At 37.2% G+C, this 21502-nt stretch overlaps 1 protein-coding gene across 1 annotated transcript in view; it reads left to right on the top strand.

Moving 5' to 3' along the window:
- Positions 1–647: 647 nt before the first annotated feature.
- The window catches only part of LOC150104387 (uncharacterized), a 382513-nt gene continuing 361658 nt past the window's right edge, over positions 648–21502 (top strand). The window contains exon 1 of the mRNA XM_090396468.1: positions 648–772. The gene's annotated coding sequence lies outside the window, so the exon portion shown is untranslated. The remainder of the gene's footprint in view (positions 773–21502) is intronic.

Here is a 21502-nt window from a genome sequence, read left to right as displayed (position 1 = left end):
GGCATTCCACTCTATACAACCCATAAGTCCTTGGAGGTATCATATCCCACCCCCCTTATCAACAAGAAAAAAAAGAGCTGAACATAATACTACTCTGTATAAGTCGTGTGTATGTACATGCGCATGCATTTTAAGTACTGATGAATGTTTCTGATAATCAGCTGTCTGTAAATAGAGGAAAAAAAGCTTGTTTGCTGTTAGATAGTCATGAGAATTCTTGAAATCAACTTCCTTGGTATGTGCTACCCTAACGTAGTGCAACTAAGCTTATAAACCTTGCTCAGCAATTTTCTGTTAATTCAAAACAGGTCAAGGAGGAGATAAAATATCCCATCCGTCATTCGTTCCTTTTACGGACGAAAGGACAAACAAGTTAACTTCTCGTAAGAATTCTGCTATTTGTAATCCGACCACTTGGCTACAGCCCCCCCCCCCCTTCTGGATAAAATAATAAATCTATTGTAGCGTCGGACTTTGTTCTTCCAGCTGACACAATCGCGGATAGATGAACAGAAGAGTCTTGATTTGGTTCGGCTTCGAATGTCAAGAATCGTATTGGGTAAAGTGACACGAGAACCTTCAGGCACTCGTATTACGACTGGAAAGCGACGAATGCGCTCTTCCAATGTCAACGCTCATAACTTCTTGGATCGTCGTGATTGCTAACAATCTCCTTTCTAATCTTTCTCAAACGTAGAATAACATTTCCATTTGTTTCTTTTACTTTAAAGTCCATTGCGCGTGTTATCGACGCCTGCAGGATCGGTATCAGGTGGGTTATAATAAATACACTTATAATAAATAAATAAAATAATGATAATAAAGAAAAATTAAATTTGCTTTTCTCTTTCGAAATCTTTGCTAGGAGATGGAACTCATTCTTAACGAGTTAATGGCGGTAAAGGCTTGTTGATCAACCGTTTCCATGCGTTGTTCTTAGACTGCATAAGAGGATGAGTTTCACTCTAAGAAGTTTTGATAAATGTACGACGCACGGAGTTCTTTCGCCTGTAAAAATCCTTACAGAAATTAGTTATTGCACGCTGCTCTATTTCGTGCATCAACCAACCTGTTTGAATCTTAATGCATTCTACAAGATAAATCATCGACTCGCTCTTAACTGGCAAAAGTGTAGCAGCATTCTTTCGCAGTGAGTTCATCATCTTAACAATGGTAGATTAAATATCTTTCGGTTCGCTACTGTAGTATAATGCATCCCAACTTCGTGCCGTTTTGAACAATTAGGACGTTGCACGATTTTAATTAAGATTGAAATGGCGTAAAGTTCTCAAACATTAAACTTCAAAGGCATTCAGTCAGAGTGACGTTTGCTTTGGTTTACCATTTTGTCTGTCCGTGGGTGCAAAGTCGATCTAATAGAGGCTTTATTGGGAAATGAACCTAATGATTGACAATTATCGCAATGTTTTGTCCTTGTGTCTTTCGGCGCAAAATACGAATATTGGCACAAAGTATTGTTAAGGAACCAAATTTTGGTTAATTAAGATGTGGTTTAATTCTACTGGAAATGGCTGCGGAGCAAATTTCAATTTTCCAATTAAAAGTGCATCTTGCAACAAGATACACCAAAGAATGGAATGTTTTATTTATTATCGAATAACGTAATTACTGTGCGAGGCACGTGTCGCGCTGTTCTAATACGTCAGCTGACAATTAGGTAGTTTGTCTGTTTCTGATTGTTTACTCTGCGTATATTTAATGGTCTGTTCTTAAGACGTCTTTACTTTTAAAATAAATGACTTAACTGGGATGGAAATAAGCGATGAAGGCGAATTTTCGATTAATGTTTGAAGAGTGCGATGTGCAATTCCGCAGATGGTGGTTAAAGGATGTTTTACGCGCAATCCTTTCGTAGTCACTCGGAGCACTAGTGTGTTATGAATCTGATCTTAATATGCAAATGGATCCAGTGAAACGTTTACAGTCAAAATGAATATTTGTAAAGATCTGGTAGGTAACGAATCGAGTAACACAAGGAAGGAAATGATTAGACAACCATGAAGCGGTGCAGCTGGCAATTTTGTATGGAGAAAACTGTTTTCTTTTTCTTTCAACTGTTTTCTTTCTTCCAACCTTAACGACGATTTCGCATTATCGTTCATAGACCATCACTGTCACCATTTTCTGTGTACAGGATATTCTAGATGGAATTGTAGTTAAATTTATGTTAATATTAACAGAAAATATTCAGGAGGAAGCTCAGTCGATTTCGATTGGTTGGAAATACCTGGGTTCGAACCCCGTCTAGGATGCGTAAAACCTTATCAGTGTTTTCCACTGAAAACGAGTTAGCCGGTCTCATATGGGAATGGCCGTATTTTTTTATTTTTTTTTCGGAAATTCGTTTTTCATCCCGCAAACTGGCCCCCGTGAACACACATCTGTAGGCATGAAATACTCTCCCTTAGAGGGAGATGCTGAGGAGGAATGGCAAGCTGGGTACATTAATTGCGAAAACCCCTAAATTAGGGGACTCGATGAGAATTGGATCGATGGATGGATTCAGGAAGAATGCATCAACTTCCATCGAGTTGGAGAGGAATGATTAAGCAACATATTTCGATTTTTGTTTCCTTATGCTTTCAAATGATTGATTTAAATCAGAAAAGTTTATAAATGTATTTCAAATTATATAAGAGCTGTCTAGTTAGTCCAAGAATAATTAAATACCAGAAAACGGGGGAAATGCACGGAGCATGCTTTATCATCCGCTGACAACCATTTCAGTTGCCCATCCAGACGTATGAATTTGGATTAGAAGAATGTGTAAAAAGGAATTTCGAACCTAAAAAACCATAAAATTGTCCATCGGCTGTTTGACTCCGACTGTTTTATGGTGATGTGAGATTTCTCTGGGTGAGGACTTTGCTGTTTTCTTTTCTTTTTTTTTTTTTTTTGCTAATTTCTGAAGAGAGGAAATGGATTTTAAACTTTAAATCATTTATTTCACATTTTATCATTTTTAATGAGTTCCCTTCTTTATTTACAACCAAGAACATGCATTTCGCTTCCTCAGATCCTTCTGTAGCCCTAAGGAAAGCGCGAGATTATAGGAAAGGGTAGCTTTGGTCTTGTAGACAAGACTTTCATTCGCAAATTCGACTTTCTCGTGTGCATATCTGTGTTGTTTGGGGATGGGAGGGGGGGTTGAAGTGGAAGAAAGAAAGCTCCTGTAACAGGCAGCGCCTAAGAAAAAATAAAATCTTGAAAGATGGCTCGAGATCTTAAGCAGGTATTTAGTAGTCACGCTGGACTCTTCAGACGTGAACCCTTTTTTACTCTCCGAGAAGTGCGAACCCATTAAGCAAAATAAACTACGAGGAAATTAATAACACCTTCGTAATTGGCTTCTGGGAATCTCGGGATGACTTAGTTACAGGGTAATTTTTATTTGGGCTTCTGTTCGGCAATTTGTGTATTAATTTTTCATATGGTAATCGGGCGGGGTCGCTTCGGGTGAACGGACATTAAGTAGGGTGAAAGTACACAAGAGTTCGTGAGTCAGTGCTCGTGACCCGACATTATTCTCCGCTCGCTTCTTTTAAGCCGTCTTCCCGAGGCGCACGTGCGTAAGTGAGCGCATAAGCGCGTGTAGTTCGTGTTCGATGCGTAATTGGTCTCTCGTTAGCGAAGCCTATCCCAAGCTCCGGGCGATCTCTGACTAACTTTGACGGGTAGAAGAGCGTCCGATTGACGGCTCTTTGGCTTCATCCTGGTGGACTGCCGGCAGAACGGTGACAAACGCAAGCCCCCTTCCTCCGCCGGTGGATGCGGATGCCGTAGGCGAGACAGCCAGTTAACATTTGAACCCCATCACCTCGTCGTCCCACTCGCATAACGCCCGTCTCCGAATGTGTGTCTCGGTGATGACAGCCGCAAATTAATCCCCCGCACAATTTGGTTTACCCACGGGGATTGCGCCGACAGATCGATCACACACACACCGTTCCCAATTGGCCGTCCGTCCGACACCTGCGGAGTCTGTTAGTAGGTCTCGGGAAGTGAGTGTGTTGTCCCACTTCTGTGCACCGACTAAGACAGCGACCAAAATATTAACCCTTTCCGCAGTAATAGTGGACCGGTTTCCGCACCGCCTTTTAGTGACGGGAGCCACTACTCGGATTAATTCCGTCGGTGAAGTTAAGGTGTTAGAATGTGTTGCTCCCATTGCTGTGTGTTCGCTGTGGATATTACGAATGCAGTCGGTTTATCGTGAGGTCTCCGGGGAAAGAAATCCTTTAAGACGAAAGCGGATTTGAAGGTGAGTCAACCTTTTCTTTTTGTTGTACGCAAAATTAATATTTCGGCCGGTTTAATGAGAAGTCTTTCTTCTTCTCAGAAACTATCATCAACCTCCATCATAATTAAAAATGAACTGGCAAACCGTAATGCCCTGAGTGAAACCTTCTAACAGGGTAACTGAAACCGGTATTTTGTACAAATGCAGAGGGTCGCAGCAGACCATTATGAGTGTCCTAATGACCAACATGCTCTGAGAGAGGCTTCTTTTGATGGCTCGTTAGTAATGGAAGCAGATAAGAAGGCTGACAACTACTGTAGCGGATGATTAGAAGAAAGTGAAGTGACACGTGCACGCGCTAACTGCAGCAATACGGTTCAGATCTTTGGTGGGATAACAAATGGTGGGGTTTATAGAGTGCAGACGGGTGGATTAGTACTGTTAACGGTGAGTTGTGTGGCGTAGAGCACCCTCTCGGTTTCAGTCCTTGAAAGAAACACGTAATAACATTAATTTTAAACGGGAAAAAGTAGGATATAACCGGCATTTAAATTGCGAACTCTCACGTTTCAAGAAGCAATCGAAGATCCGAGAAAGGATGATTTTTTTTTTTTTTATATCGCATGCTCGAATGTATTTTATTTTCAACTTGAGCGCCACTGATAAACGATTGGTTCAGAATATTCAGAAGTGAGCGAGACAGAGAAAAGTAGTTGGCACACCTTTCACTTTTTCGATTCCTAAAAATTAACTTTATTTTTCATATTTTCCCACTTTTAGAGCTTGGTTAATGCGTACAGAAATAATAGAAATAACCTGAAAATTTATCTGGAACAGATTGAGGGTAAAATCGGAAATGTGCTTATGCTGGTAATCACTAGTTTACGTCTGGTTACGCATATTGATTTGAAGGGGGAAATGTAATTAATTACGCTTCATTAAAATACTAAAATATTAAAATAAAATATAAAGTGCAATAATGTCCATTGTGTGGTGACAAGCTGTCGTGTGTCAGACCTATTTTTGTGCCTTCACATTGCTCAGATATTTGTTTCAGAATCAAATTTCAAAGAACATTAATTTTAAAAATGACTTCTCTTTTTTTAGTGGCGATGACCATTTAGTGGCATTCTAACCTAGAACAGAATCCGCTTACCAAATGAACCGAAGACGATCGTTAAATTGCGTACATTTAGTCAAATTTAAGGCAACATGCGCCTTCGTCACATTTATGCGAAATACGGAAAATGCGATAATAATGAACTAAATAATTAAATGACTTTGAAGTGATAAAAAAGTGGAAATCTCTCCTCATTACTAAGTGGTAATTTTTCTTCCTGGTTCTTTATTTAGCACAACTGATCGCGACTCCTGCTGCACATGATTACTCCTCAGTCACACCCTTCTAGAACACCACCTCATCACCGAAAGCAATCTAACAGAAAAATCCGCATCTTTCTACTCTTCCCAAAAGAACACATTTCATGCGCTCTCGATCTTTCTCCAGAGAGAGAGAGAGAGGGAGAAATAAAAAATCTAATTGTCTGGAGATATTAAAAAAAAAAAAAAAACTTCTGGTTCTGATTAGTATCTCCCGAACTGTGTTAAGATCCCGTGCACGAATCCATGCTTTGTGCCCTCTTTTATTCTGCCGTCTTAATCCTTACATCTCGAAAGTCAACTCGTATCCAACCTAATAAAAAAGGGGGAAGGAACGAATATAAGTTCGGCATCAGACCACCGTACAATTACCCTAACATCTCGATCATCTTAAAAGTAATAAAAAAAAACTTATTAGATATCTATTTCTTTACTATACAGATAATCAATGATCGCCAGCTTGGATTAAGCCCTCGGTGAGTGAACAAAATATCTTCTTCCTTATATCAGGACTTCTGTGCGTTTGTTGCGAAAATGTTCAGAGCAGAAGCTGTCGATATTGAGCTTTTGACGGTGTCTGTTCCTTACGAAATCCTATGCCCTCCACACGGCCTTTTGTAATTGGGATGTAGAGCATCCCTACCGGCTGCTCACCGTGGTTACGGTAGATAACCTTCAAGATTTTCTCCAACGATTCCTCAAATGTCGACAGTCATGTCTCCTTCCATTGGGGAAGAAGACGTGTTTTTTAGTCGCAAAACACTTCAGTATGTTTACTGTGAACAGCGGTTCTTTTAAGTGATGCGCTACAAACAGGCTGCAGTTCGAACCCCACCACGGGTATGGATGCTTTGTTAATGTCTTTAAGTCGGGAGATGAACTTCGTCGTCCAGTGTGAGCATATCAACCTAGTCTCGTCCTTAGTACCTACAGCTTTTCATGGGTAGGATTCACCTAATGTGAGCGCACGCACACAATTCTGCATATCTTATCTTAGAAGCAAATTCTTCGGGATTTTATTTTAGGATCAGTCATTTCTTGCTGGGCTAAAATTCACATCATATGTCCTATGTCTTTCCTGGAACAAATACATAGTGCCCATACATTGACACTGTCGTCACATTGGAGTTGGGGCAGTAAAAAAGCTCTAAAAATTCTTGATTATCGATCTAGAAGAGAGTAATCCGGTTAATTTGTGGTCCCTCTCTGGGCTGCTCAGTTCAAATTTTTCACGCAGTGCAGATGGCTGTCTCCGCCAGTGGAACTAACATCCATAACTCTCACCCCCCCCTTCCAAATCAACAAAAACTCGAGCAGTAGTTAATCAAGCAATGCTGTCCAACTCCAAATCCTTCCGAATCTTCCTATTCGTCCATCTCCTTCATCCTCTATCCTCTTCCTTTAGAGTAGCCTTCCTCCAGTTTTACGAGTGACTCGAAATACAGCAATTCATGAAGAATATCAGTTTCTAATGAGCGCATGGTGCTAACTCAATAGAGTTTCTGTTACCTATCATGAGTGGAACTCATATGCACGTTGTTTTATTGCTATCACTATTTTCTGAAAGAAACATGAAAAAAAAAAAGTGCTCGAACTTCAACTGCAAAATTTAATGTGGTTAAGGGTTTTTATCAGGTTTAATGTTACTCTTAAATTATTGCAATTAAAGATAAAGTCCAGATTTCCTTACAAAAGATGTGAAGTTTTTATCATATTGTGGAAAGTGGAATACCAGTTCCACGTTTCAGGTGCAGTTCATGGCGTGCAAAAGGATGTAGGTTAGCCTATATCCTTTTGAATTTCCTGTGGTTAAGTTAATCCTCATGGACACGTATTTGACTACTTTCGTATGCACTTGAAATTACGTATTTGACGTAATTTCAAGTGCATACAAAACCAGTTTGTATAAATATTGTTAGGATTTAAAATTTTGTGCAATCCTGGTTTTGAAAAGTTCCTGAAATGGCTGAGTTTGGTGGATGCAAGTGAGTGTGCATTTTAGTTGATGACCAATCAGATGGAAGAACGCTCTTCACAGGAAAATATTGGAAGCGTTTTGCGACTGAAACGGTAGGTGGGCAGCTCAAACTGAACTAATATCTGATCCAGGCAAATGAGTTTACCTTCTATCGCAACACTGATTTAGGTCACTGCTCTACTATCTTAGTTACGGATCAGTGAGACACACTCGTAGCTTTTCCTTGGAGATAACATCTCATAAAAAAAGTGAAAGTACTGAGAAAGTAAGAGGTTACTTTCAATAATTAGTGTTTGTTATTGATGTTATGGTACGCCGTAATTTCAGAGGAGAATTTACATTCTCAACAACTAAAACAATATTGTCAGCCAAGTAGCCGCTTCTAAATTGCAACCAACCCACTGCTCAGGTGCTTAGCTTGACTTTTTACGTTTGAGATTTGATGACCTCCAACTTTTATTTATTTAAATAGAAAAACAGTCGAGGACGTCGTTTTTCTTTCAGTTTAGTTTACGTAGTCGGATTTCTTAGGAAACCTTCAGGAGTGTTTCAAATATAATCAGTTAAACGATGCGACCTTTAAAGGTCTGTCTGTGAGAGAGAATTTTTTTTTTTTTTTTTTTGGTTTTCGTTTTCAGTTTTTTAAGGTGCTTTTAGGTGTTTCATAAGATTAAATTATTTTGTTTTGAAGGTCGTACGTCTGTCCAATAGAGCTAGAAGATCGCTGATATTCAAATTAGAATCAGCGACTCGATACAGTACTTGGTTAAGACTGACATTCTATTGATCTTTTACCAACTTCCGTCTGAGATCGATGTACTGACTTAGCTTATAAACAATGTTTTATAAGCTAGGTCAGTTTAAGTGACGACGACGACTCACTTGTGGGCGCCCAATCTAAAGAGCAGCTCGGAACAAAACATGTCAAGAAAACAAGATGAATCATATTTATTTATTGCTCGGTTGCACAATTTCGTGATTGGTGATGAGGAACCGCATAGTGCGTGTCATATCAGTTGTTAAATCAACACTCCGATAACGTGAAGCCGAACCGTATCTGCAAACTAAATATTCAGAAATTAAGGGCAGTACTTGTAATTTGTTCTCGCCTTAGTATTGAACAGAATTTTTTTAAAATCATGATTCAAATGCTGTTTTGAACATTTGTATAAGGTAACCTGAAAAATTCGGTTATAAATTAATTAGTAAAGTGATTTTATAATTAAATAGTTTTAATTATAAACGCTATAATTCTATAATAGCTTACATATTATATAAATAAAAATATATTCATGCTTATTAAGGCAATATTTCAGTTATAATTATGCAATTTTAATGTCATTATAAAAATTAAGACAATTTCTGGAGGACATCGACGAGATGGGGGGAAGGGGTGAGAATTTTTACTATAATCAGCATCGCAATTATTTAACATCTCAGCTTATGTAGAGTAAGTAGTTTGGTTCAATTGAAGCACTGCAATAATTACTGCGTATACTGCAAGGGAAAAAAATATTTCAAAAAATGGCTACAAATGTTGCAAAAACTTCTGGTTACAGCTGCAGGAAAAGACCGCTTTTCGTTCCAATTTATAGGCGATCCTGCATAAGAAATCTCAGAAACACATATAAGAAGCGAGGTAAATGAACTGGCGACCTAAATGAACGAACTGCTTAAGAGAAATGCGAGTTATACTTCGGACAATTCATTTCGACTCATGATGAGCAAACGTAAGAACAACAGTTTCCAATTCCCTTCTGCCCTTTTGTACGCATAAAAACTTCCTCATTACAATCTTCTCTGAACTAGTGAAGGAAATTTCCAACGTCTACATCGGAGCCTGCTTCAATAACAGCAACCGATCCCTTCCTGGTTGGAGTTCTGTGAACACTCTTCCTGCTGCAAGGCCCTCAGGTGGGCGATGAATTAGTATAGCGGTTTGTTAACAGATACGTGGGTGATGATACATCAAGACATTAGACTTTTTTGCATTTCATTTGCAGCCATTTTATTTTTGTCAATGTTGCGTTGTTTTGTGTCGTCTTTCGGTGTGATAGAAGGACTGAGAAATTAAAACTAGCTTCAAAGGTGGAAGAAACACTCCTCTCCGTTTTCTGTTTGCCACTTCAAGTGAAACGCAGAGGTTTCCGATGGTGAATAACTATCAGAAAACACTTCTGTCTTAAAAAGAAGATTATTTTATTTCATTTAAGTGAAATAATTTTTTTTTTTTTTTTTTTTTTTTTTTTTTTTTTTTTTTTTTTAAGTTTGCAATGTTTTTAAATGATACAAAGAATAATCTTGAATGAAAGAAATTTTTGAAATATCGAAACGGGAAGAGTGTTTTACCAAATTATATGAAGAAGGCGAAGAAGGAATCCCGCAAAAATTAAAAAGACGGTACATAAGAAAATTTAAAGTAAAAATAGAAGTAATTAAAATAAATAATTTAATACAAACAATCTTATATTTGAAGGAAAAAAAAACGAAATTAGCTGGAATTGATAAAGTTCGTAATGAAATGCTTATATACGGAGTTAAAGAAATTGATGAATTAAGCTAAAGAAATCCTCAACGAATATTAGAAAATAATTTAAATATCAATATTGTGAAAACAAAAAAAAATCTGAACTAAATATCGATGATATCGTTATTTAGGTATTAACAATGTTTTTGCGCTATCTTAAAACTTACACAAAATTTATCAGACAAGTATTGCAATAACAATTAGCAAAAGATTCCGTAGGGAGAGATCATGCACTGATGTTATATTTGTAGAGAAAACTCATAAAAAAAAACTCAGTAGAATACGCACTTCGATGTTCATGTGATCAGGATGTTGAAGTGATACAAGATGTCACATTTGAAATACGGAGAAAATCCCTATAAGGAAAGGAATTAGACCAGAACTTTCCATCTTTATTTAAAGTAATATAGAAATTAGGTAAAAAATTAAATGCAATAGAAACTAGAAGGAAATTTAAATTTCGTCGAATTTTAGAGGGGATGTAGCATTACTTGAAGGAAGTGAAGATGACATCCAAAGGTAATTATTGAAATTCAACAACTATGTTGCAGTTTATCAACGGAGAGAAGGAAGAAAAAAAAAAGGTTCAGAATCAACAATAAGATAAATTGAAACTAAACGAGAAATATTAGAACAAATCTTGAATTTTAAATACCTAAGACTCGCAGTTAATATCGGAAATGAATACCAAATAATCCCTATAAGCTAAAAAAATATCGTGATGTATAAATATAACAAAATGGAAAAGTGAGTAACAGAGAAAACAAAGAAAGAATTCATAAATCACTGACTCGATCGATATTAAAAATTAAATACAATTACATGGATCGAAATTCTTATAAATATAAATTCTTATCTGAAATTATCAGATTTCAGATAATTGAAAATATTTCTCTACTTCGAAAACAACGGGGGGGGGTGTAGTCTTCTTAGAATTCATTTAATGATTTTTATAGTTTGGAAGATCAGGATGCTGGGGGAGGCACGTCTGTGAATGCTGCAATGTTTGGGACGCATATTTTTCTGGATGGGTGTGAGAGACTTTTTTATTTCAGTTCACCGAGAAACTGCGTGCGCAAGCACACCCGAAGTACCTGTGTGGTGCCTCACTAATCACCTTCTCGGAAGTCCCGTTTTCAGGTTTCTGTTTCTCGGCTCCCTTCCTTTTCCTCAAACAAGACGGCAACAAGAACAAAAGATTCCTTCTTCTCTTCCTCCCTCCGAGAAATTTTGAAAATAACGCCACTCTCTGGAGTCATTTCCGGAGTTTCATTCTCCGGATCGCATAAAAAATAAATGGAAAGAAAGTTGTTGCTTTTAGAATGTCAAAGGATGCGATGTTTCCTACTCTTAACCGATGTTCCCACTAACTTTTTTTTTCTTTTTTTTTAACAGTGTTTTAAGGCGGGTGCAAAATTTTTAAGTTATAACGCACTAAAATATAGCACAAAAGGTTTCGCGCATTAATACATAAATGACGTCAATCATTGCGTCAGAGAATGAATGAAGTTCTGCATACAGTGAACTAGTTTTCTCTTTTATAAATGGGTCATTACAAAAGCCACCGAAAACCTTTACTGGAAAAGTAAAGACACGCATCCTCTACCTTTTAGCAATGGTTTTAAAGTATTCGTGCTAAATTTTATCCGTTCCTTGGTTATTATTTTGCATTTATAACGTAAAATAACAAACAGTTGTGTATGCAACCCAGCTCGCTTTTCGATACTGTGCTGTGAAGCATTGAAAACAGTCAATAAGCGGGTGTGCATTTCTTAAAACCGTTAAGAAAACTCTACCTTTACATTAAAACATTAGGGCCATTCAGGCGTCTCGAAATCCTAGCAAACTGTCAAACCAGACGGTTCTTTCTTTTTTTTTTTTATGTGGTTACCACCCACGAAAGGTTATTACTAAACCTATAACATACTTGTACAGTGGGTGTGGGCTAAGGATTTTTTCTCCATTTTTTGTAATTTTTAATTTATTTATTATTTTTACAGTCCGGAAACCCTGTTCTAGAGACCAAACATTGAACTTTTTCAAGCCACTTCAGGCCTCCAGTAAGCGGGGGTGATGAAATTGATCTTCAACCTAAAGATAATCGCAAACATTCATGCCCACTGCGGGATTCGAGCCGGCGACCTGTTGGTTGGAGGGGGGAGGGGATGTGCGCTAACCACTCTGCCAACCAGGCCAGTTGTAAGAAAGGTAAGAAAAATCAATTCTTCTTCATCTTCCGCTTTAGATCTTAGACCTGTTGCGGAATTTTTATTGCAATCCATCTTTCCACCCTTTTCATGGTCTTCCAACTGGTCTTCTAGTTCTTGTGTCCATTTTTCTATTTAAGTTTTTCTTTGCACTCCTACGAAAGTGGAGCTGAAATCCATAATCATGCAAATATTAACCAGTTAACAAAAGGACAGAATGTAGCTGACACATCGAAGTTTTAGTTTGAGTTGGATGATTACAGTCAGATATTTAGCTGCGGTATTCTTTATCGAGAGGCTGCAGTAAGCAAAATCCATTTGCGATGCAACATAACTGGACCTATGAACAAGTTACAAGTGTGGGGAGGGGGCAGAATTTGGTTATATATCCCCAGTTTTATACCAATAGGTTTTCATTTCCACTAATTTAGGATGAGATCTTTTAGTTAGTGAACTAATGAATTAAATTATTAAAATGGATTGTAAGCCATCCATTCCTGATTGATTCTTTGTTCTATGGTCTTCGTTACAACATGAATTAAATAAGTAATTATCCCTAATGTTAAGACATTCTTACGTATTTTTTTATATCAGTCCCACATACGAGAGGTTACGAAACTTATGTAACATTTCGGTGTGTGTGGGCAACCGGTCAGATAGAACGAAGGAATCTGTTGGTATTTTTTGAATAACTGAAGGAGTTAAAAATCTTACAATGAAAAATTATATTACGGATTAACCAAGAATTACGCTTTAAATTAACATTAATTTAAAAACTATCCTTTACAAGTGTAGTTTGACGAAGAATCGACTACACGGAAATTCGGATAAAAATAAATTTTGCATAATTACAATTATTCACTTAATGCGTATAATTATTATGCTGACGTACGTCTAGAAAAGACACAACAACAACAACGCCCATTCCATTGATAATAACGCTAAAAATCCAAGAAGTGGGGGGGGAGGAGTATGAGTAGCCTTGGTGTGTTAGTGATGCGATAATTTGATTGTCGTGTGAATGAAGAAGCAGCTTACACCAGGGATTGAAAGGCAAGAAAAGAAATAAGATGGCCTTTCCTCACCGAGGACAAGCCATCCTACTCTCAATTTCTATGAAGAGTCAACACTGCTCATAGAGTAGGATGCAGTTTAAGGCCATCCGAGAAATGAGTGGGAGGTCGTCCCACTTCATCCTCTCCCTGATGCGAACTGCAAGCAGCACAGTTGGAACGAAAACTAGAAGGTGCTTGAAGTGGCTCATCTGGCTTTGCTGGTTTATTCGGAAAACAATTATATTTCTAATTTAAAGCTGAATATCAGTTAACCCTAAAACGCAACAAGTTAAGAAAGCATGTAAAATATAACCGGAGAGTTAAATAAACAATTTCTTTTGAGACATATAGCAACATTGGTGGAATTACAGCGCGTGTGCAAAATCATGATCTCATTAGTTTTGAGCACCATCTAATAAAAGTATTTCATTCATTAAAAGAAGCGCTTCGATGTTAAACTAAAGGTGTTTCTTTTTTCGGGATTTAAGAGGAGGAGACTAATTTTGATCTCCTTCTAGAAGGAAGCGTTTTGTAGCATCTGAGAAACGCGGCACTTGGGAACTCCAGTTAATTTGTGATCATCTTTAGGATGGTAGACGAATATCATTCGGTCGGAATGAGACCGTCACCCAACTAACTGGAGTCCCCAAGTGTTTCTCAGATGCTACAAAACGCTTCCTTCTAGAAGGAGATCAAAATTAGTCTCCTCCTCTTAAATCCCGAAAAAAGAAACACCTTTAGTTTAACATCGAAGCGCTTCTTTTAATGAATGAAATACTTTTATTAGATGGTGCTCAAAACTAATGAGATCATGATTTCACACACGCGCTGTAATTCCACCAATGTTGCTATATGTCTCAAAAGAAATTGTTTATTTAACTCTCCGGTTATATTTTACATGCTTTCTTAACTTGTTGCGTTTTAGGGTTAACTGATATTCAGCTTTAAATTAGAAATATAATTGTTTTCCGAATAAACCAGCAAAGCCAGATGAGCCACTTCAAGCACCTTCTAGTTTTCGTTCCAACTGTGCTGCTTGCAGTTCGCATCAGGGAGAGGATGAAGTGGGACGACCTCCCACTCATTTCTTTATTATGCTGCGGGAGTAAGGTGAATTCACCTTACTCCCGCAGCATAATACACCATTCCTTATTGAAGCCAGAATAACAAATTTCTCCTCATTTCGAACATCCCCATCTTTCTTTTCACTTCAGTTATTAAGCGTCAGTAAAGGAAACAAAATTTTATTTTGGCAAATTCTCTCAAATGCGCGTTCACTTTATAACTTCCAAGATGTTGCTAAAAATGTGGGAAATGCACATGCGAAGCCGGTTTAGAATTTATTCACTTTGACCGTAATAGTTTACTTACATCAGTTACATTTAATTTGAATGCGATTGTGTTTGCTTAGAATATTGAAATCGTTGCTACGTTGGGAATGTTTGGGATTCTCTCGTGATCAAAAAATTCCATTATGATATGACCCGTTCTTCCGATTATGGCAGTTTTCCTTATTCGTAAATAAAATAAATAAATAAAATAAAAAATGAATTGATTCAATTTTTTGCTTAATTCTTAAATTTCCTACAGAATTTTGATGACTTTACCGACGCCACTAATTTCAGTAATGCAAGCGTAGACCAATCCTGCGCCTGAGAACAACATACGACGACATTCAAAGAATGTGTGGGGAGAAATGACTGAGTGGCAGCACGTGTGTTCTCCAACGGAAAGAGGCTGTTGGTTCGAATCCTACCTTGGGCATAGAAGTTTGTGATCGTCTTTATGGGGGAGATGAATTTCTTCACCTAGTGTGACACTAGCACTCCCCGCTTAACTGAAGCCTGAAGTGACTTGAAAAGTTCTACAGCAGGGGTTTTTCCGGACTATGTAAAACATTAATAAAATTTAAAAAAATAATAATAATCCTTAGCCCACCCATAGTACTAATACACCATAAGCTTATAATCTCTAGTAATTGGGAGTCACAGGAAAAAAAAACTAACCGCAACCCACCTTTTAGGTATAATTCTGCAAGTACTGGTTTATTTTCCCGATTTGGAAAACGGCATTTCAAGTTCGCAAACTTGCGAAGATATTTAATTAAAGTTGCAACTGACCGCTTGTTTTTCTGACTGCAAGCAGTGGAACGAACTTAGGCTTAACTTGGCACGCCATTAGTTTGTAGAAAATTGCTTTTGAGCTCACACGAAGTGAACATGACATACGGCACTCTGCTATTGATCGTTATTCTCTGGACATAGTATACGAAATGTTAATAAACTCCATTTGCAAATTCTGAAACCACTTCATCCTTTTATATTTAACATTTTCATCGATGCTATTACGCTGGTGAGAGTCTTGTTAGATAAGCTAGTAATAATCCTGCTTTCTCTCAAGACTTATCAATGTCTTCATGTCACTTCGTGCTATCAGTAAGCAAGATAGCAGCATGTTTTATGGAGGGGGGGGGGGAGAATCCCTAAATTACGTGAGAGAGACGCCTTCATGGATGTGAAACTAATATTACTTTAATGCTGAAGAATGGTCTTAAAAATTAAATTTATTTCAAAGTTTAGAATATTCCAAAACATCAGCTTCGTGTTCGTCATCTTTACTAGTTTTTGTTTTTAAACGCCTAATATTTTTTAATTCTAATTTCAATATGAATCTTTAAATTTATAGCCTAAATGCTCTAAATAATTGGTTAATATCTGTCATTTAAAAATGTAATTATAAATGTTAATTAATATAGTACATTCGGAAAATGAACTCACTTTTTAGTTTCTACTTCATTAAGTTAAGTCTCTATTTTTCAGAAAAACGTTTTTGAGTCTCCTAAGTGTAATTTGCAGCTTCACGTTATTATAGAGCAACAGATCAAAGCTAATTAGGCCGATTGTTGCAAATGAGATTCACTTAAAATATACAAACACTATTTTTTCTGGATGTTTCTTGAATCGCTTTAGTAAATCTCATGCAGTTCTCCAGCTGTTTTTTTTTTTTTATTTATTGACGGAAGGCTATTAATCAAAACTTCAAGAACAGATTAATATCGTATATGAAAAGGAGAAGGAAGAAAACTTTTATCACAATATAAATATTTCCTGCATTAATTAACTTAGGAAATTCCTATAATGCAAACTGTGTAGCTCAATCTTAATATCGCCAAGATCGCAGCGAGGTTAAGCGCATGGGAGTGCAAGGCAGAGCTGAATGGAGTGTTCCTGTTGATGCGAACAAAAGCATTTGCAGCGATAGGAAAACTTTCTGATTGCTTCCCTTTTTTTTAAGGGGGCAAAAATGCTAAAAATATATGCATAAAAATGAACTCTTGTAATAGGGGGTTTGAGTTCATTGACGTGGAGCGTGCAGAGAGAACAGTAACCACGTAATTGTGATCCATCAGTCAGAAATCTCTACATAATGGATGGTTGGCGCCCAGCTGTTCCGGAAGGCAGGTTCAACGAGGGGTCGCGACTGGTCGTCACTTTTGATCTTTTAGAACTTTTGCAACAATAGGGAGAATCGGCTCAAAGAACAAAGGAACAGATAATGTGAAAATACATTAATGATCAAAAACCCATATGGTCTGTGCAATAAAAAAAAGTTAGGAAAAAAATCAAGTGACATGTTCGTATTGAAATTCAGGCTCCAAATGACATAAATGTGTAACTACTGGTTAAGTTCAACATAACATGAGTATATACACACGGAAAACAGTCTGAGCACTTTGCCTAACCGATATCAGATTTCTTGTGATATTACATTTAAATATGCAAAGCACATACATACTGTTATGTACAGGTGAGGGGTCTCAAAATATTATTCTGAGAGCGGGGGGAGGTACGGTCCCTGGCTATGTAAAGTTAGGAAAATGTTAATCTAAATGAATCACATTGTGAAAGAGAAAACATTAAACCAAATATCAGTATTCAAAATATTTAAACGCCGATATTCTGCAGGATTCCCTAACTAAATTGAGCGACTGCTCTGTCAAAGTGTGCATGGAATTTGTCCGTAAAAGATAACGACGATGAAAATGGGCAGGAACACTAATTTGCTAAATGGTGTAATGTACTTTAAAAGTATATTACACCATTTAATGAATATAGCAAATTAAATATTTAAATGTACAACAGAATAAGCAAAGCTAGTATTGTGGAAGTCAGTTGAATATTTATAAGGAATAAGAGAGAATTTAATCAACACATGAATGTGCAAGTCTGTATTTATGGATCTGAGAGTTGCGTTAGAAATAAAACACTTGATCAAAAACTGGAGATCACAGATATGAAAGTGCTAGAAAAAATTAGGCACATCATACTAAAAATGAAGGTATGAAGAAATAACTTGACGTTGTAAGCTGTACTCATGCATTCGGGAATGTCTGAGCAGAAGTAATCGGAGAGGATGGCAGGGAAAAAAAGATCCAGGAGGGAAATGTTCAAGATCTAGGTGAATTGATGCTGACAGTAGTGCTATAGAAGACCGAAATCTGAGATATGATACTGTTGGAGTTCCGATAGATAACAAACTACGTGGATGGAAATTATTGATAAGGTAAGATTAATATTGCAGTACTGCTGTTGTAGCCTGCATATAGCAGAAATTTGATGATAAACGTTTTTCCTTTACACAATTAATTTTAGCAGCCTAAACATAACTTTACAGAATTAGATTTCAATTTGCAGGACAGAAAATCATGATGTGTAGTATTCTCAGACTGTTTGCGGAGTATCTCAACTTTCTGAGAGCAAGAAAATGCCCTCCACCATATCAAAAACGGTGAACCCAAACTCGGTGAAAAAAAAAAATATTTTACCTTCACGAGATTCTAGGTAAGATCTTTTCAAGCTAGGGGATAGTCTTTCCCGTGCATCTCCCTGAGCCAGAGCAGGTGAGTGGAGAGCCAACTATGCCTCTCATCTTAGTTATGTATAAATCAACAACCTTCATCTTGAGAGAAAAGCTGACACGCTACCGGCGTCTGAATATCGGAAAACCTGCTTGGTGAATGTGGCTTGTTCTTTTTTCTCTCCCAAAGTTTACACGCCCCCTTCTCCTGAGCGTTTGTTTTGTTTATGGAGACGATCGTCAAAAACAAAAATTTGGGATTTTCGTGTTAGAAGATTGTATCTGCGAGTATATCTTTCTACCAAGTATTGGAGGACGACTTGCAATTAAATCTGCGGCAAAAATTCAGACATAAAATTACGAAGTCTCAATTTTTATGCTACCTAAAAACATGCAGTTTTACCACCTTTGACAGCAAAATCCAGAAGAAATTTAAGTCGCACATTTCTGTTTGCAATAACGTGATTTAATGATTGCAGTAAAGTCTGTTTCGAAAGTCAAAATAATATTACAACAAGACTTCTTTCTTTTCAGTTACGATGGTTATGTTCTGAGCAAAAAAATACGCTTTTTACACGCGCAGATTATTTTAAATTGAAGCATATACATTAATATAATATTTACGATACACCAGTTTTCATCTTGTGCTATGAAAACAGTTACAATTCATGAAGTGATAAAATTAACTTGCACCGATAAACCTGCATCTATGAACACATCAGCAGCGCGTTAATGAACAAAAAATTACAAACTGCAATTAGACGTGAATTGCTATCGCTCGTGAACAAAGAAGCCTTCTTTCTATTAAGTATTAAAGTAGAAATTTATATTTGAATAACATTTAATTTCAAGATTTCAGAAATGCGGGAACATAACTCTGAGATCATTAAAATAAATGTTTATTATTCGTTTCATAATAATTTTACTGCTTTCGTTTTTTAATGTTTATGCTCTTCCAGACGATGCGAAACCAGAATAAACGTTTTATGCTGCCTTTCTTCTAATTTTTACTACATAAATCGGTGTTCATTCTATGAGTTTTTTGCGTCTTGAGATTCTAATTATGTAGGAGAGTGCGCAATGCAAAGTAATGTGAAAAATATTCCATGCAGATACGTTCCTTGAAAAGAGCGATAGATGGGGTGAAAAGCTCACTTATTTATTGAAGTATTAGCTTTAAAACAATAAAAAAAGGGGCCATACGGTATAGTAGAACCCTCACTAAATAATCCTGTCGGTTTTCCCTCCCTATCATCATCATTGGAAGCATTAAATTACCCGACTTCAGAGATAGATAGATAGCAGGGCAAGAGGAGACTATCGCCACGGAAAGATTGCAGTCTTTACAGCGCTCTTTATGTGCCCATTGAGAGACGTCGCTGCGTTAGGCAGCTGATGAGAGTGGCCGTGCTTTTCATCGTTAAACGATAACTCTTTTCTGGCACTAACCTTGTCGGCGTGGAGACATTCCGTATGCAAAGGGCGACTGCCCATTTAGCGGAGTGCCTTTCGAACCGGAACTGCAGATACCCTGTCACGCGATATCTTGCTAGATGTTGGACGTGACACAATTCTCGGACGAGAGGGAATCGCTATAAACAGAATTTAAGCGATGTGTGCAGATGAAGGTTGATGTTCGATACCCCCGAAAAAAGAGGGAGGATTCACACATCGTCATCATCCTGATTACCGACAATAGAAAAAACTTATTTATGTTTATGGATTTTTTTTTGTTTGCCTTTTATCAATAACGATAATCTGGAGATCACATAATATGAATAATTTTCATCGTTAGCTTTCATCTCTTGTTTGTCATTTCTATTTCAAGTGCTCTTCCAGTAATGTAGACTAAAACACTATTAAACTAACCAACACCTGCTTATAGGAAGTAGCTTTAAAAAGTTACATGTTTAGTCTACAACACAGAATTTCTGGATTATCTCACCGAAGATATCAATGACAGCTGGTTCGTCGGCCATTTAACTATTGGAGGAGTGGGAAGGATCGCGAAGTATTATCCTTGAGTCATCCTACGCACTATTCTAGCTATCACTACGTCTACCACGCTGCAGTCTCAGAAACGCAGTTGTTTGTACGCTTCTCTGTATTTTCAAGTAGTAGCTTTAAAAATGGATCAACCTTTATAAACGCCCCTCATAGTGATTAGCTGATCATTGTATTGCGAATGTTTGCGACATTTAGTTCATCCGGTGACAAATGTCATTTCAAGTTTTATTTCATACCATTATTTAAAGGGTTTTTCTTTTTCGCGTGAGTATGAAGCTAACAACGACGTCTACAGGAGTGCAGATTGTTATATTCCTTAAAAGTTCTTTCGGTTTTGAATTGGAGGCCAAATTTTCTACTTGAAATTTCTGTTATTAAGAAAAGTTCTAATTTGTAAATGTCATTAGGCAGTAGGAACACAATCTTCGAAGTATATCTAATGCGTTTTAACCTTCTATAAGTTTAATGTCCCCTCCCACAAAAAAAAAAAAAAAACGAATGAAACCAATTTCACGATGTTCTTGCTTTTCATACCAGAATATGAAAAGCTTCCAACTACAGTGGACCATTCTTGGAGTAGACAATATTTTCATGCTAAGTTGTTTTTGTGCACTCTATTCACGTTACCTAACATTCAGACTTCATAGCCGAGTTGCTTCGAACGTAACTCCAAACAAACCACAGCTGTACGATGCTGTACCATACCCTCCGAAACATCTTTTCAAAACAGTCGCACATCAATTGCACACCTCTTCCAAACAGTTGCTTAACCAGTATCATACTATGATATCCTTGCTCCATAGTGCTAACCACGTTTTAGCGCGTCCCCCCACTTTTTTTTTCCCTTTAAATAAATTACATTGTAATTCTGATGACAAATTGCACCGATGTGATGTTTTCTTCTTCATGTAGTAACTGATGGGATATACTACATAGGTGGTTTAGTTATTGAATCTGAAGATAAAATGGGCAAAGTTTTAAATTTATTTTGAACACAGTTCTCTATTCTTTTTCGAATACTTTTAAAATCCATCCACAATCTTCTAACTTCTTAGTACCTTCTGTGAAGGTTGTTCTTGTCGAGTTCATCGTTTGATTTTATCACGTGAATGCTGACGACCACGCAATGCTTTGTTCAGAGGGTCAACACTTCTTCAGTTACTTCTTTTGCCACTAGTTGCAGCACATCCGTCCTTACTCTTTATCGCATATCGGAATCTGCTTTTAACA

The sequence above is a fragment of the Typopeltis vanoorti genome, chromosome 8 (assembly GCF_054136105.1).
Source record: "Typopeltis vanoorti isolate ZY-2024b chromosome 8, IOZ_Tvanoo_1.0, whole genome shotgun sequence".
Lineage (NCBI taxonomy): Eukaryota > Metazoa > Arthropoda > Arachnida > Uropygi > Thelyphonidae > Typopeltis > Typopeltis vanoorti.
Note: the sequence above shows the minus strand (reverse complement) of the source record. Positions and strands in the feature narration are given on the sequence as shown.